General features: G+C 35.8%; 1 protein-coding gene across 2 annotated transcripts in view; it reads right to left on the reverse strand.

Annotated features, from left to right (window-relative positions):
• Positions 1–18,323, reverse strand: part of LOC124288678 (cyclin-dependent kinase 4 inhibitor C-like) — a 41,314-nt gene extending 22,991 nt beyond the window's left edge. Inside the window, exon 1 of one of the 2 annotated variants that reach the window (XM_046725245.1) lies at positions 17,964–18,323. The gene's annotated coding sequence lies outside the window, so the exon portion shown is untranslated. Of the gene's footprint in view, positions 1–3,466; positions 3,579–17,963 lie in introns of those variants that run through there. The other variant, XM_046725246.1, reaches the window with a different exon arrangement.
• Positions 18,324–19,081: the final 758 nt, after the last annotated feature.

Consider the following 19,081-nt stretch of genomic DNA (forward strand, 5'->3'; position numbering starts at 1 on the left):
GGCCGCACTGCTCATGATTGAAGCTATGAAATGTCAAATCTCATGCACAGTATTTCAGTTAATATGCGTCATTGTTGACATTTCTTGACACGAGAGTACTGAGAAAAATAGCATTAGCTTTCAAAAATGAACAAAAGTTCCAAAATGATTTATCAAACTATGCAAATCTCTAGGCTACCAGGAGATATGATATATAAGATGTCGTGTATGATTGTCTGTCTGAGTGTACACAGAACATGTGTACCTTGTAAAATATCGTACAATCTATATTTCTTACACACCTTAAACAATATCAGCTAAATCTAAACTGCAGAATAAGGTTTCTGTTCAAACCCATTTACCTAATTGTGAAATGCTTACAACTTTAAACGCAGATCGGCAATTAGATAATACACTATGCGTCATGTTATCAATTATTTCAGATAACTAGCAAATTTGGTCGTGTGTGTGTGTCGGCAGAAATAAAAATCTTAATCAATCACTAAATTATCTAACGGAAAGAAGAACCATTTTCAGATTCCATTCCGTGTCGTGTTTCTGTAATCAACAATGTAAATAACGTATATGACGACAAATTGCCATGTATGGTCTGATGTTGCGTGACCGCTTCTGCGCATGTTCCAGCCTCAACATCCAGACTGTTGTTGTGTTATTTCATTATCACTGTTCATTGTTATATTTTCCCATAGGCGGATCCAGAAGGGGGTGCAGGGGTGCACACCCACCCCCCTTTGTCCTGAAGGTTTATTAAATGACCATTGAAACTCGGATGAAAATGACATGTGCACCCTCCCTTTTCTCAATAGTATGCACACACACACACCCCCCCTTTCTAAAAATGCTGTATCCGCCCCTGTTTCACCTACTTAAGTCGAACATCTGTGTCAGCGTTGGACATTCAGGGTAAAGGTTAACTTTTGATTTTTCTATTAGATACATTGTATACTACGAGACGAAATGTCCGCGTTGAGATGCCTGCGCATAAAACACCTGTTGGATGATACAAACAAAACCAGTTCAATGCTCATAAACACAAGACTAACCGTCCATACTTCAGTGTATGTTGGGGGGAGCATCTTCATCCAGTATGGATCATCAGGAATGGAAGGTAAAACCTTTTTAAAAATCTCAAGATGAATTAAAGCCGATAATAAATTATATCCAGTGGCGGATCCAGAGAGTGCGTGTGTGTGTGTGTGTGTGTGTGTGTGTGTGTGTGTGTGTGGTTTCAGAGGGTTCGAACCCCTGAACGCCACCCCACCCCACCCCCCCGAAAATTTCTGGATCCCCTATGATATCTCTGTCTATGACCACGCATGTGGAAGAATGTGTATTTATATTTAACCCCATTTTACCAATGGATAGGGTCTGTGTAAGAAGGTGTACATTTGAGTACAATGTATTTAATTGTAATTGCTATTCACCAGATTAATTGGGACACGATAATGACAATACGAGGATTTGGCAAAGCAGCTGTCAGCATTTTAATGCTAAACATTTGAGAGTCACTTCAGTAACGTAAATGCAGCAGCCTATGTATTACGTTGCTTTATCCTACTTCAGGTTTAAACCCACATTGACAGGTATAAATCATGAAGAGTTTAGAATGTGTTTCCTACCATCAAACCACCAGGCGGAAATTATGACACGCCTTAAACAATATTTCATAAGTTGTTGTTTACATACATAAGTCTAGAAATTTGGAATCAGGAGCGTGACATATTTCTGCAATTTTAAATAGTGGATAAGCATGATTGAAACATATTTTATTCAATTAAGAAAAGGATTGGGCACAAGTTATCCAACTAAAATAAGCCCTCTCGAACATAGTTACACGTGTATATTACAAAAAACGTTCAACAAGAGGCAGACAAAGGGTATAGATATGTACAGACAGAGTTATTTAAATCGTTTAGTGTTATGGATGTAGATATGTATAGATTTAAAAACATTCTGATTTTCACTAAGCGAGAGACCTGCATTGCCATTTAAGATGAGATTAATATCAATACATGCTCTATAATTCATTATATTTTCGAAAGAGGTTAACATTTGTTCTTTTGAATTATATATAATGGACATTCAAGAAAATAATGAAAAACATTTTCACAATTATGGCCACACTGACAAAGTGCATCATTTCTTACATTAATTCTGAATAAATCATAATTAAGTGTACTTGTCATATATCTTAATCTTGTATGCAAAACATTTAGCTTCCTTTTCCCATATGAGAAATATACGGGTGCACATTTTTGTTTCACATGAACTGCAGTTTTAAAAGACACAACAGAGTTACAGTTTCTGATAGCTAACCATTTGAGAGTCACTTCAGTAACGTAAATGCAGCAGGCTCTGTTTTACGTTGCTTTATACTACTTCAGGTTTAAAACCACATTGACAGGTAGAACGGGTTTCCTACCATCAAACCACCAGGCGGAAATTACGACACGCCTTAAACAATATTTCATAAGTTGTTGTTTACATACATAAGTCTAGAAATTTGGAATCAGGTGCATGACATATTTCTGCAATTTTAAATAGTGGATAAGCATTATTATATGTCGTATGGTGATATGGTGATATTAGCCTTGCAATATAATACGCCTAAAACAGTGCCTTGTGAGACTCTTAAGGTATAAGAATTATACTGAATTATTCAAAACAAACATGTATTATGTAAGTAACTTGGTGTCTGAATATTAGTAATGTAATATTGTCGTATTGGGAATACCAGAATTGTCCGTATGTAATAGCGCCTACTTGTAAGATGAGAAAGTGATTGAATGATTTAGTGATGTGTTTACTATTCACACTTGAAATATAAGTATTCCAGAAAATACATCAGATTTCATCATACACCATTACTGTTTATGTGTTACTTTTAATAATACAATTATATGTAAACACTAAATATTTTTGAGAGTTTCCAGAAATACACCATGAAAAAAGCACATAGGTACATAGCTCCAGACGTGAAAAAATACTTGCACTGTTTAGTTAGAATTAATTAGAAATTATTCATGTAACATGGAGGCGAATATAGCCGACACTGGTGAACTAGTCAAATAATAAAGTATGCAAAATATTTAATGCATTCTTTTTTGTAGCAGTAAATAAAAAATAGTTTGTAGATCTACACATTTTACATATCCAGTGAAAAGTGTCAGTATGAAAATTTTCCATTTTTACGGCAAAAGGTAAGTTTGTTAGAATGATATCAGAAATCGTCCAAACTAACTTCACATGTCAGAATGATTTGTGATAATAACATGCAATCTAGGATTAGGAGAAAAATTGCCTTAATAATTCTATCGTGTTCTTGCTCTGAACTTCAACCAAAACAGGGCATATTTCTTCCAGACTTTGAACATAAGTTGCGCGAAGCTCGACAATAATTAATAATGTAAAACTTATTTACATGACAGCACCCTTACTCTCATAAGCAACACATTGGGCCACCTACCTCTGTACGGTATTTATGGCAGGGGTAATCCTTTTACCGGGGATACACATTTGTCTGGAAATCACAACGGCCAGACCAGCAGACGACAATCATAACATATCCCAGAAACCAGTTCGTACCGGTCTATGTGCACGTGCCATTGCTGACGATGTGAAGGCAATAATACACAGACAAGGAAGACGCTCTCGCAACTAAACAGTGGCGATAATTCTTAAGAAGAACTTTTGGATCTAGTAGGTTGTTTTCCTGATATTTTATACGATATAAACAGGATGTTGGGTTTCAAGGAACAATTCTTTGTGTGCTTCCTGTCAACAGTGATAACATGAAAAAGTTACTTTTTATTTTTAGGGATAATGACCACATACACAAACGTACGTATGTAACAATAGGAATAGGTGTGGATAATATTCACTTTAAATGGAATATCGTATCAGCCAGCCTTATGACTAAGATGTACAAAAATAACAACTTCATCTGTATAAGGGACCGTGTATATTTTTTGGCGGGGGAGGAGGAGGATGTGAATGCCCCCCCCAAAAAAAAAAAAAGTAGAAAGTATATGAACCCCCTCTCCCTCCCCCCAACCCCGCGTGTCATGTACAAAATCAATGAAAGGGGTATACATATGTACAAGATTGATGACAAGCCCCCCCACCCCCACTCACCGCCCAAACCTCTCCAGAGTAAAGTGAGTCCCTAAAGACAGATATTATATTAAAGCGACAACACCTTTTCCACACCCGAACCTCATATCATAATATACCATTTCTACAGACTAACAACATGCCAGTATGTAACTGTATAATGTCTACTACTTCAATATCAATTATATGGTATTTGTACATATTAAGTTCATGTTAAAAACACCTCTTTTCAGATATTGTCACAGTAATATATTCGGACATCTCACAATGTAAACACTTGGTGTATATTGATACATTAAAAAGTGTTTTGTTTGAGGCCTGTGACCTTCCATGTGTAAATGAATTATAAATTGTAAAATGAGTAAACATACATGCAAACACGGAAAGCAAATAATGACTGTTAGTTTAATTAATCAACTGATACTTGGATTAAAAAATAATAATTATATTAAATATATTGTTCACTAGGTGTGGTTCATATATTGCTGTTCACGTAAAATAGCTGTTTAGTGGGCGAACACAATCTACAGCACCCTTTTTACTTGGCACCGAGGACATCTCACAGAAGAATATCACATGTCTGTATTTCATATTTGAATGAATTATTGAACATCAGTATGTTGTACATTTCAGCAGATATTATATGTTTTATTTTCCTCTAATAATGCATTTGTTATATTTTTATTTATCATACCTACAGACAATTCACTCTGATTTGCATGGTGCGATATATCTATATTTGACAACAATAATGTTTACTTTGATTATAGATGAGGTAGGTATCCTTAGTAGTCGTGATGCAGTAGAAGTAGTAGTAGTAGTAGTAGTAGTAGTAGCAGTAGTAGTAGTAGTAGTAGAAGTAGTAGTAGTAATAGCAGTAGTAGTAGTAGTAGCAGCAGCAGCAGCAGTAATAGTAGTAGTAGTAGTAGTAGCAGCAGCAGCAGTAGTAGTGGTAGTAGTAGTAGCAGCAGCAGCAGCAGCAGCAGTAGTAGTAGTAGTAGTAGCAGCAGCAGCAGTAGTAGTAGTAGTAGTAGTAGTAGCAGCAGCAGCAGTAGTAGTAGTAGTAGTAGTAGTAGCAGCAGTAGTAGTAGTAGTAGCAGTCGACTGTAAACTAGTATCTGCATTTCATCCACTAGTAGACGTATTTATAGTAGATAGTAACGGATGCAGTTGGTGGTAAAATGGCTATGTTGCTTTGTAGAGCAGTTATGTCCCCTGCGGCGTTGGTGTCCAGATACCTCCCCAGAAATTTCATTTTTATATCCTGCTCAGTACATCGTCGAAAATACCATGAACCTTCGAAACAGGTGGTCCCCGAAACATATTTCTGAAGTCAGTTAAAAAACACACTGGACACTCCGTGTGCCTCCTCATTAAATGTAGGTCATCATTATGGTATTAATGTCTCAGTCCTTTGTGCCAAATTCAGATCTTTTTGAATGATATTTATTGTATCATTTGATTTTTTCGAATGCAGGTTTGCAATGTGAAAAACGAAAATCTCATCTCGCATCACAAGTCCATGACGTAACTCTAAGGAAATGAAATAATACATACACAAATTCCCCGGATGGTCACAGAACTATACGGCACGTTGTTGGATTTCCCGTGATTTTGATAACTATAAATAAGGTTCATGGCGTCCTCGTCTGTAATGACTTTTAAACATGAGGATGCTAAACTATCTCGGTCTTTATGCAATCATGGTTTAATTTGACTACATCCCATATGAAATTTAAATAACAATTTTCATGAAATTATTAGTCAATTCATCATGACATTCAATCGTTCAAGTCTGACAAAATGGAAACGATGCAATAGCAGATATGTGCTGGTTCAACTTGTCCAATGGGCACGACTTGCTATGACTGATGTTTTGGTTGTATGTCAGCCAGATAAATATGTTTATTACATTCAACCCTATTACCACAGAATGTCATCATTTGTATTTTATGACATGAAAAGCTGAACCATTTGCGCAACTACATTAAAACGACTAGAGTTGTACAAAACAACACATTTCTAGTCTGGATACACAAGCATGTGCAACCTTCCATTATAACGTTCTTGTGACGACGTACTAAATATACACATCTAATTGTTCCGAAACGGTAACTGAGTGAGTGAATGTTTTTTCATGCCGCAGACAGAATCAACCCCGCATCATCAAGGCTGCGGGTAAGTAACAGTGATTGGGCCATGCAAACAACTGGTCGATAGCATGAGCAACGATCCATACCCTTAGGACATAATGGCACAGGATCAGCCAGGCCACTCACTGCAACCACCCAGACCTCGGCTGTTACGACAAGTATGGGATACCGGGTGCCAGCTCTGACCCGGAAGTACAACCTCTCCGATAACGCAGTCACCTCATCGAAACATATTGATTTACACCGACTGACCGAGTTTTGCATAAAATGTCAAATTTTAAAATATATGTCTAACACGTACGCTGCATCCTTTTGTTTATCACACTGGGAAACAATATTTCAGAAGTCATTGTAATGCATATACGCTTAATGTCGTTTGAACCTTCATAGACACAGTTATTTCATATAGTACTGTGTGTTTGTGTGAGGTTTTAATGCCACAAAGAGAAATCATCCGGCAAACTCATGACAACCTGGTGAAACAATCCAGTGATTGGTATTAACAATGTCCTGCATCACAGACCCTGAATACCCAGAACTTTCAGCATATACTGCTCCTATATAATAATTTTAAAAACTACTTACACGTAGTACTGTACTCATATGTATGTACTAACAGAAACCTCATGTACTAACAGAAACCTCTCACATATAGTGTTATAGTAGTGTGTGTAATGTGCTTCTGTACATCTTCATACACAGAAGTCACTTTGGTACAGTATGATAATAAACTGTGTACACTCACAGGATCCATTCATACATAGCTTAAAACAATAGTTAACAATCGCTATCCATACACTAATTTCATACAGCATTAAAGTATAGCATGTAATGTGAGTTACTGTAAGTACATACAAAAATTCTACTTAAAGTAACAAATGTGAGAATTGTACGTCTGTATACATTTATAAACGGCCATACAACCCAGTTACATATACCATAAAACAGTGTGTAATGTACGTCTATATACATGTATAAACAGCCATACAACCCAGTTACATATACCATGAAACAGTGTGTATTGTACGTCTATATACATGTATATACAGCCATACAACCCAGTTACATATACCATAAAACAGTGTGTAATGTACGTCTATATACATGTATATACAGCCATACAACCCAGTTACATATATCATAAAACAGTGTGTAATGTACGTCTATACATGTCTATATACATGTATATATAGCCATACAACCCAGTTACATATATCATAAAACAGTGTGTAATGTACATCTATATACATGTATATAGAGCCATACAACCCAGTTACATATACCATAAAACAGTGTGTAATGTACGTCTATATACATGTATATACAGCCATACAACCCAGTTACATATACAATATATAAAAAAAGAGTGTATTGTACGTCTATATACATGTATATACAGCCATACAACCCAGTTACATATACCATAAAACAGTGTGTAATGTACGTCTATATACATGTATATACAGCCATACAACCCAGTTACATATACCATAAGACATTGTGTAATGTACGTCTATATACATGTATATATACAGCCATACAACCCAGTTACATATACCATAAGACATTGTGTAATGTACGTCTATATACATGTATATACAGCCATACAACCCAGTTACATATACCATAAAACAGTGTGTAATGTACGTCTATATACATGTATATACAGCCCAGTTACATACACCATCAAACAGTGTGTAATGTACGTCTATATACATGTATATACAGCCATACAACCCAGTTACATATACCATAAAAACAGTGTGTAATGTACGTCTATATACATGTATATACAGCCATACAACCCAGTTACATATACCATAAAACAGTGTGTAATGTACGTCTATATACATGTATATACAGCCATACAACCCAGTTACATATACCATAAAACAGTGTGTAATGTACGTCTATATACATGTATATACAGCCATAAAATCCAGTTACATACACCATCAAACAGTGTGTAATGTACGTCTGTATACATGTATATATAGCCATACAACCCAGTTACATACACCATCAAACAGTGTGTAATATACGTCTATATACATGTATATACAGCCATACAACCCAGTTATATATACCATAAAAACAGTGTGTAATGTACGTCTATATACAGGTATATACAGCCATACAATCCAGTTACATATACCATAAAACAGTGTGTAATGTACGTCTATATACATGTATATACAGCCATACAACCCAGTTACATATACCATAAAACAGTGTGTAATGTACGTCTATATACATGTATATACAGCCATACAACCCAGTTACATATACCATAAAACAGTGTGTAATGTACGTCTATATACATGTATATACAGCCATACAACCCAGTTACATATACCATAAAGGCAGTGTGTAATGTACGTCTATATACATGTATATACAGCCATACAATCCAGTTACATATACCATAAAACAGTGTGTAATGTACGTCTATATACAGGTATATACAGCCATACAACAATCAGTTACATATACCATAAAACAGTGTGTAATGTACGTCTATATACATGTATATACAGCCATACAACCCAGTTACATATACCATAAAACAGTGTGTAATGTACGTCTATATACATGTATATACAGCCATACAACCCAGTTACATATACCATAAAACAGTGTGTAATGTACGTCTATATACATGTATATACAGCCATACAACCCAGTTACATATACCATAAAACAGTGTGTAATGTACGTCTATATACATGTATATACAGCCATACAACCCAGTTACATATACCATAAAACAGTGTGTAATGTACGTCTATATACAGGTATATACAGCCATACAACCCAGTTACATATACCATAAAACAGTGTGTAATGTACGTCTATATACATGTATATACAGCCATACAACCCAGTTACATATACCATAAAGGCAGTGTGTAATGTACGTCTATATACATGTATATACAGCCATACAACCCAGTTACATATACCATAAAACAGTGAGTAATGTAATCCTATATACATGTATATACAGCCATACAACCCAGTTACATATACCATAAGACATTGTGTAATGTAATTCCTATATACATGTATATATAGCAATACAACCCAGTTACATATACCATAAGACATTGTGTAATGTACGTCTATATACATGTATATACAGCCATACAACCCAGTTACATATACCATAAGACATTGTGTAATGTACGCCTATATACATGTATATATAGCCATACAACCCAGTTACATATACCATAAGACATTGTGTAATGTACGTCTATATACATGTATATACAGCCATACAACCCAGTTACATATACCATAAGACATTGTGTAATGTACGTCTATATACATGTATATATAGCAATACAACCCAGTTACATATACCATAAGACATTGTGTAATGTACGCCTATATACATGTATATACAGCCATACAACCCAGTTACATATACCATAAGACATTGTGTAATGTACGTCTATATACATGTATATACAGCCATACAACCCAGTTACATATACCATAAAACAGTGTGTAATGTACGTCTATATACATGTATATACAGCCATACAACCCAGTTACATATACCATAAAAGACAGTGTGTAATGTACGTCTATATACATGTATATACAGCCATACAACCCAGTTACATATACCATAAAACAGTGTGTAATGTACGTCTATATACATGTATATACAGCCATACAACCCAGTTACATATACCATAAAACAGTGTGTAATGTACGTCTATATACATGTATATACAGCCATACAACCCAGTTACATATACCATAAAACAGTGTGTAATGTACGTCTATATACATGTATATACAGCCATACAACCCAGTTACATATACCATAAAACAGTGTGTAATGTACGTCTATATACATGTATATACAGCCATACAACCCAGTTACATATACCATAAAACAGTGTGTAATGTACGTCTATATACATGTATATACAGCCATACAACCCAGTTACATATACCATAAAACAGTGTGTAATGTACGTCTATATACATGTATATACAGCCATACAACCCAGTTACATATACCATAAGACAGTGTGTAATGTACGTCTATATACATGTATATACAGCCATACAACCCAGTTACATATACCATAAGACATTGTGTAATGTACGTCTATATACATGTATATACAGCCATACAACCCAGTTACATATACCATAAGACATTGTGTAATGTACGTCTATATACATGTATATACAGCCATACAACCCAGTTACATATACCATAAGACATTGTGTAATGTACGTCTATATACATGTATATATACAGCCATACAACCCAGTTACATATACCATAAGACATTGTGTAATGTACGTCTATATACATGTATATACAGCCATACAACCCAGTTACATATACCATAAGACATTGTGTAATGTACGTCTATATACATGTATATACAGCCATAACAACCCAGTTACATATACCATAAGACATTGTGTAATGTACGTCTATATACATGTATATACAGCCATACAACCCAGTTACATATACCATAAGACATTGTGTAATGTACGTCTATATACATGTATATACAGCCATACAACCCAGTTACATATACCATAAGACATTGTGTAATGTACGTCTATATACATGTATATACAGCCATACAACCCAGTTACATATACCATAAGACATTGTGTAATGTACGTCTATATACATGTATATACAGCCATACAACCCAGTTACATATACCATAAAACAGTGTGTAATGTACGTCTATATACATGTATATACAGCCATACAACCCAGTTACATATACCATAAAACAGTGTGTAATGTACGTCTATATACATGTATATACAGCCATACAACCCAGTTACATATACCATAAAACAGTGTGTAATGTACGTATATATATACATACATATACAACCATACAACCCAGTTACATATACCATAAAGACATTGTGTAATGTACGTCTATATACATGTATATACAGCCATACAACCCAGTTACATATACCATAAAACATTGTGTAATGTACGTCTATATACATGTATATACAGCCATACAACCCAGTTACATATACCATAAAAACACAGTGTGTAATGTACGTCTATATACATGTATATACAGCCATACAACCCAGTTACATATACCATAAAACAGTGTGTAATGTACGTCTATATACATGTATATACAGCCATACAACCCAGTTACATATACCATAAAACAGTGTGTAATGTACGTCTATATACATGTATATACAGCCATACAACCCAGTTACATATACCATAAAACAGTGTGTAATGTACGTCTATATACATGTATATACAGCCATACAACCCAGTTACATATACCATAAAACAGTGTGTAATGTACGTCTATATACATGTATATACAGCCATACAACCCAGTTACATATACCATAAAACAGTGTGTAATGTACGTCTATATACATGTATATACAGCCATACAACCCAGTTACATATACCATAAAACAGTGTGTAATGTACGTCTATATACATGTATATACAGCCATACAACCCAGTTACATATACCATAAGACATTGTGTAATGTACGTCTATATACATGTATATACAACCATACAACCCAGTTACATATACCATAAAACAGTGTGTAATGTACGTCTAGACATGTATATACAGCCATACAACCCAGTTACATATACCATAAAACAGTGTGTAATGTACGTCTATATACATGTATATACAGCCATACAACCCAGTTACATATACCATAAGACATTGTGTAATGTACGTCTATATACATGTATATACAGCCATACAACCCACTTACATATACCATAAAAGCAGTGTGTAATGTACGTCTATATACAGGTATATATGTTACAGGGAATTTGTGAAACCAGGTATTTCACGAAATCCCTAAATCCTCAGGGATTTCATGTATTCCCTAAAATTTCAAGGGATTTAATGAATTCCCTGAGTCAATATTTCAGTAACTTCATGAAATCACTTGAAATTTTAGGGAATACATGAAATTCCTGTCGGTCACATTGATTTCACTAAATCACTGACTCTCTTAGGGACTAACTGAAATCCCTGGCTTCACACATTCCCTGTAACATATACAGCCATACAACCCAGTTACATATACCATAAAAACCATGTTAATGTACGTCTGTAAATATCTATATACCGCCATACAACCCAGTTATATATACCATAAAAGCAGTGTGTGTTACGTCTGTAAACATGTATATGCAGTCAATGTATAAAATAAATGTTGAAAACATATAAGAAATGTCATGCATTTAACACCAAAATGCCTATGAAAGACTTCCAGTTCAAAAGGGCCTGAAACATAACAATAGACTAATTATGCTAGAATTAGAAGCAACAGAAGTAAAATATATACATCGATCTGTGCATTCTTTTATTCCTGTGATTTGTATATATTTTAATTCCTATTTTAAACATGAAAACGTTTGGAATTGGTTATCATAATAAAAAAAGAAAGTTTGTGAACTATTTAGGCGTTTGTACATGCACTCGGGGAAAGTTTGTGCATGTATTATATATAATGTTATAGTGCATAGTGTCCAGCAGAATATGCACGTTTATAGACACCACGTTCATATAGCTTTATACTGCAGTGTGTAATGTACGTCTGTATACATTTAAGCCACTTGAGCCACTTAAATATAGAATCATAATATACTGTGTAATGTTATACACATCCTCATATACGCCACTTACATATAGTATCATAATAAACTGTGTAATGTGACGGTGTATACACATACTCATATACGCCACTTACATATAGTATCATAATATACAGTGTAATGTGACGGTGTATACACATACTCATATACGCCACTTACATATAGTATCATAATATACAGTGTAATGTGACGGTGTATACACATACTCATATACGCCACTTACATATAGTATCATAATATACAGTGTAATGTGACGGTGTATACACATACTCATATACGCCACTTACATATAGTATCATAATATACAGTGTAATGTGACGGTGTATACACATACTCATATACGCCACTTACATATAGTATCATAATATACTGTGTAATGTGACGGTGTATACACATACTCATATACGCCACTTACATATAGTATCATAATATACAGTGTAATGTGACGGTGTATACACATACTCATATACGCCACTTACATATAGAATCATAATATACAGTGTAATGTGACGGTGTATACATATACGCCACTTACATATCATAATATACAGTGTAATGTGACGGTGTATACACATACTCATATACGCCACTTACATATAGTATCATAATATACAGTGTAATGTGACATATACGCCACTTACATATAGTATCATATGCTCATATACGCCACTTACATATGGTACCATAATATGCTGTGTAATGTGATGAATTGTATACACATACTCATATACGCCACTGTAATGTGACGGTGTATACACATACTCATATACGCCACTTACATATAGTATCATAATATACAGTGTAATGTGACGGTGTGACGGTACATACTCATATACGCCACTTACATATAGTATCATAATATACAGTGTAATGTGACGGTGTATACACATACTCATATACGCCACTTACATATAGTATCATAATATACAGTGTAATGTGACGGTGTATACACATACTCATATACGCCACACACATACTCATATACGCCACTTACATATAGTATCATAATATACAGTGTAATGTGACGGTGTATACACATACTCATATACGCCACTTACATATAGTATCATAATATACAGTGTAATGTGACGGTGTATACACATACTCATATACGCCACTTACATATAGTATCATAATATACAGTGTAATGTGACGGTGTATACACATACTCATATACGCCACTTACATATAGTATCATAATATACAGTGTAATGTGACGGTGTATACACATACTCATATACGCCACTTACATATAGTATAATAATATACAGTGTAATGTGACGGTGTATACACATACTCATATACGCCACTTACATATAGTATCATAATATACAGTGTAATGTGACGGTGTATACACATACTCATATACGCCACTTACATATAGTCATCATAATACGGTGTAACACATGTGACGGTGTATCACAATATACTCATACATACGCCACTTACATATAGTATCATAATATACAGTGTAATGTGACGGTGTATACACATACCATATACGCCACTTACATATAGTATCATAATATACAGTGTAATGTGACGGTGTATACACATACTCATATACGCCACTTACATATAGTATCATAATATACAGTGTAATGTGACGGTGTATACACATACTCATATACGCCACTTACATATAGTATCATAATATACAGTGTAATGTGACGGTGTATACACATACTCATATACGCCACTTACATATAGTATCATAATATACTGTGTAATGTGACGGTGTATACACATACTCATATACGCCACTTACATATAGTATCATAATATACACACATACTCATATACGCCACTTACATATAGTATCATAATATACAGTGTAATGTGACGGTGTATACACATACTCATATACGCCACTTACATATAGTATCATAATATACTGTGTAATGTGACGGTGTATACACATACTCATATACGCCACTTACATATAGAATCATAACATACACTCACATTACACACATCCGTGACTATTGACATGAAACATAGGAAAACGTTTCCCTTGGCGGGGAGTTTGACACTTCTGTGCTGACAGATTCCATATGAAAAGGCACGTGGTGAGTTTGTTTTTCACCCAGATCATTCTTCCCACATTTTGAGCTTGTAAACAACAATAACCCTGGTTACCTGACTGGACAAAGATGCAGCGAACCAGCATCAGCACCAGAGAGGTTGGTGATGTCATGGTGTGACGTAATGGAAACGGTCTACAGTAGGCATTCTGTTGCAACCTAATTCCAACGATATCACCTAGGAGATATCACAAAACCTCACCCAAGCGATATCCTATATAGAATCCAGTTTGGGATGATATTGAATATAATTACATCCTGGGTGTTGCACGGGGAGAGGGAGATGAAGGCTGGGGGTATTTTGTTATCCTAGGAGAAACTAATTTAGCTGATCATTCTGTCTCGATTGAAAACATAGTTCGCTGTACAAAGGCGTATGAATTCATGCATATGTACATAGACCATTTATATGGGGTATATGCATGTATATTACTGCTTGCACATTTGGTTAGCCCTTAGTAAAGTTATGAATACACAATGCCTTTTAGAAAATGGTCAAATGTAACACCTGTTACATTTCAGATTACACTTTCTCAGTAAAATACATATTCTAGTATTTTTGTTAGGTTTAGTACCACCCGGGAATCGAACCCACTACTAGTAAAGTCGTAAATGATTAATAATGCGACTTGTAAAATTATCTGAACAGGTTCACGTGTACCTGTAGGTTTAGACATACGTTTCCGGTCTATCTGCAAATCGCCTGTCTTCTCCTGTATGTACAAAAACGCTCTCAACAATTAATTTTTTATCCGCCATCGATCACACTTTTGTGCTTGCCAATCGTTCGGCTTCGCTGCCTTATCAAAACTAACACACGTCAGCCTAAGAGAGTCGCTGGGTTCTTGCAAACTACTCTGGGATGTAATTGTACCCATGCTTACAACATGCACTGACATAGAATGCATGGGTGCATTAGGTACACATATGACATGCAAATATGTTTCTCAGGAATAAGGTTACAGGGTGTATTCTGGCACAGCGCATAATGCACGTTAAGATGTAATTCCTATTTTCATTGAATGTGTTACTCTTTTTAGCGATTTTTGTTATTTGACAGATTCTTCATCTTGAAAGCTATGCTATTTCTCAGGTCAGTGTATTTTGTTTGATGTTTAACTCCATACTCAGCAATATTAAAGGTATAGTACGACAGCCTGTAAATAATTGTTCCTGGATCTAACAACCTAGTGATTGATATCAAGGGCGCCGGTTTTAGCAGTAGGTATACTATGACATGCATCAAGTCACCAAGCATGACCAACCGATCCCTTAAGTTAACTCTTACGGTTTAGTTTGGATGTAATAAACGCCGCACTCAGCAATATTCCAGCTATATGGCGGCGGTCTGCTCATGGATTCACCAGACAATCCAGGATCATCGATCTACGCAATTGGGATACGATGACATATGTCAACCAAGTCAGCGAGCCTGACCACCCGATCCCGTTAGTCGCCTCTTACAACAAGCATGGCTTACTGAACCCGGATCTACATGGATTCAACTCTTATACGACAAACATATGGGTTGCTGATAAATGATAAATGATAAATGCAGTTCACGACGATAACACGCTAAAGAAGCATTGTGTTTCAAATATGTAATATGATCTTATATCAGTGAGTGAGTGAATTTAGCTGTTACGCCTATTTTAACACCATTTCTGAAAAATCACGAAGTGTGACAGTAGAAATAGGCTTCAAACATTATACAAGAAGGGATCGAACCTTGGCCCCGGCGTGAGGAACGAACTCAATAACTGCAGTGCTATCAAACGGCACCTGGACTACACTCGAAGGATATATCACGTATATTGCGTGGGCGGTGGGGTAGCCTAGTGGTCAAAGCGTTGGCTTGTCGCGCAGAAGACCCGAGTTCGATTCCCAACATGGGTACAATGCGTGAAGCCCATTTCTGGTGTCCCCTGTCGTAATATTGCTGGAATATTGCTAAAAGCGGCGTAAACCTAAACTCAGTCACTCACGTACATTGCATGAATGCATTTGAGTGTGGGTAAATCACCTATCACAGCAATATTCAAGCCATAGCGTGGCGGTCTGTAAATGAAGGTTTGGACCAGGTAAACCATGTTGTAACCGAAGTTGGAGAAACAATCCACACCAGTTGGGCTTGGTAACAGGCAACCGTCTCCCTGGACATTCGGGGCAGTATTGTTCCATAGCACAGACAAGCTCACGTTTTCGGTTGGTTGATGTGAGTCTTTGCTCATGATATCAGTCATTGGTTTGTAATGTCCTCACTCCACTATTTACAGGCCAACGCCGTGTACCGATAGCCCGAATATTGATGACTGCGGCATCAAACAACATTACTCAACAACAGACAACAACAGCAAAATCACTCAGCTTGAACAGCATATATATATTTCTAGACATAAATTATGAACGGTCCATAAGGACCGATGTAAACGCTAGCTACTCCACATCGTCCAGCTGTTGGGGGCTGGCAACCATTTCTTGGAAAAACCCAAACTGTTATATTTTCTTCAAAACAATACTCGGTTTTATTTTAATAACATGACTTTAATTTCATCTGCATGAAATATTCCATTATAATCAAATGCATTGTTTTGCATTCAACCTGCCAATATATTCGACGAAGAATTACATTTAATTCTGACAAGGAAGACGGTTAACATAGGATATGAATGTCGAATTATGACAAGCTATATTTCGATGACATAAATTATATAAACGAATATCTGTGGGACGATAAATTGCAGCTAACTGCTGTGTAACATGTATGTAACTACCATGTAACCGACGACATATTTAATTACATACAAGTGTAGTGCTTTCAAACCTGAAAACAAAGTCGAAGATCGGTGTTGGTGTACAACAAATATATACCTGTGCACTGTCCAACATACCCCGTGTGCTGACAAGCGCTTACATGACAATAACGATTAGTTTACTTACCTCGCATGCAACACAAACTCTCACAATAGATGAATGGGTAAAAACAGTTGATTTTCACCCTCGGACCCAAGCGAGCCCTCCGAAAAATAACTGTCACAGCTGCCTCTGACCATATTGATAACCGTTCATGACTAGTCTGGTCGAGTAAAGATAAAAGGCGGGATGGCTATCACTGTGTAATACACTTGTCAGTATATCCTCGTCCGAACATTGAGAGACCCATTCGGCCAAACCTCACCTGACAGGAACAGGTGACATCGCGTGCTGACATTTTAAGCCGTCCTTAATGTGGATATGAGTTTATTTGCTTGCACAGCGCAATCATTTCAAGTCAGAAGCATGTTTGAATCGCGGCGCGTAATTATGAACAGTTCGATATAATCAAGGCGATGTAAAATATTAGTCCGTGATGTCAACGGTCTATTAATAGGCAACAGTATTGGACGTAAATAATCAATAAACAACGGTTGGCTTCGGTGTGAATTGGACGCTCTTTGGTTAAAGAGGTCGTGTCGAGCATGTGTACAAGTTAGTTTACACATGCTTATAATATGAATGCGTTATGGCAATTAAAAACATTCGATTGCCCACACGTTTATGAATACGGTCAAGACAGCCTCAATGTTTTGATCGGGATTGCTTGGAGATTGTATGTCACGTGACATACTGCACATGCGGTTTGTTACTATTTATAGCCAGACCAAAATAAACAAAATACTTGCTCACTGACATTTCATTAAATGTTCTCTGGCAGCTCTTGTGCATTTCCATGTTTCTAAAATGAAATTGTTGGGTATTTGGTGCATTGAAATTAAATAATATGCTAAGATTATTCAGATTTTGCGTTTTGTGGACTTATTGCCACAGCCCTGCGCAGAAACCGTATCTAATACTACCCACAACACTAGTTATATATGTATTTGTTTAAGAACTATATTCTGTACAAAGATTTCTATTAGTATACTTATTAATTCATACAATACGTTGTGACCAGTTCCTAATTTATTTTCATATACTTTTGTGCTCAAAATGTAATGATTCCCTATATGGAGACAAGAAAGTGGTGAAATTAGTGGTGTTTTAACAAGATACCAGTATTTCAGACCAATGAGAAGCAA

The sequence above is a fragment of the Haliotis rubra genome, unplaced genomic scaffold, assembly GCF_003918875.1.
Source record: "Haliotis rubra isolate DU_JTF1 unplaced genomic scaffold, ASM391887v1 Scf422, whole genome shotgun sequence".
NCBI classification, from domain to species: Eukaryota; Metazoa; Mollusca; class Gastropoda; order Lepetellida; family Haliotidae; genus Haliotis; species Haliotis rubra.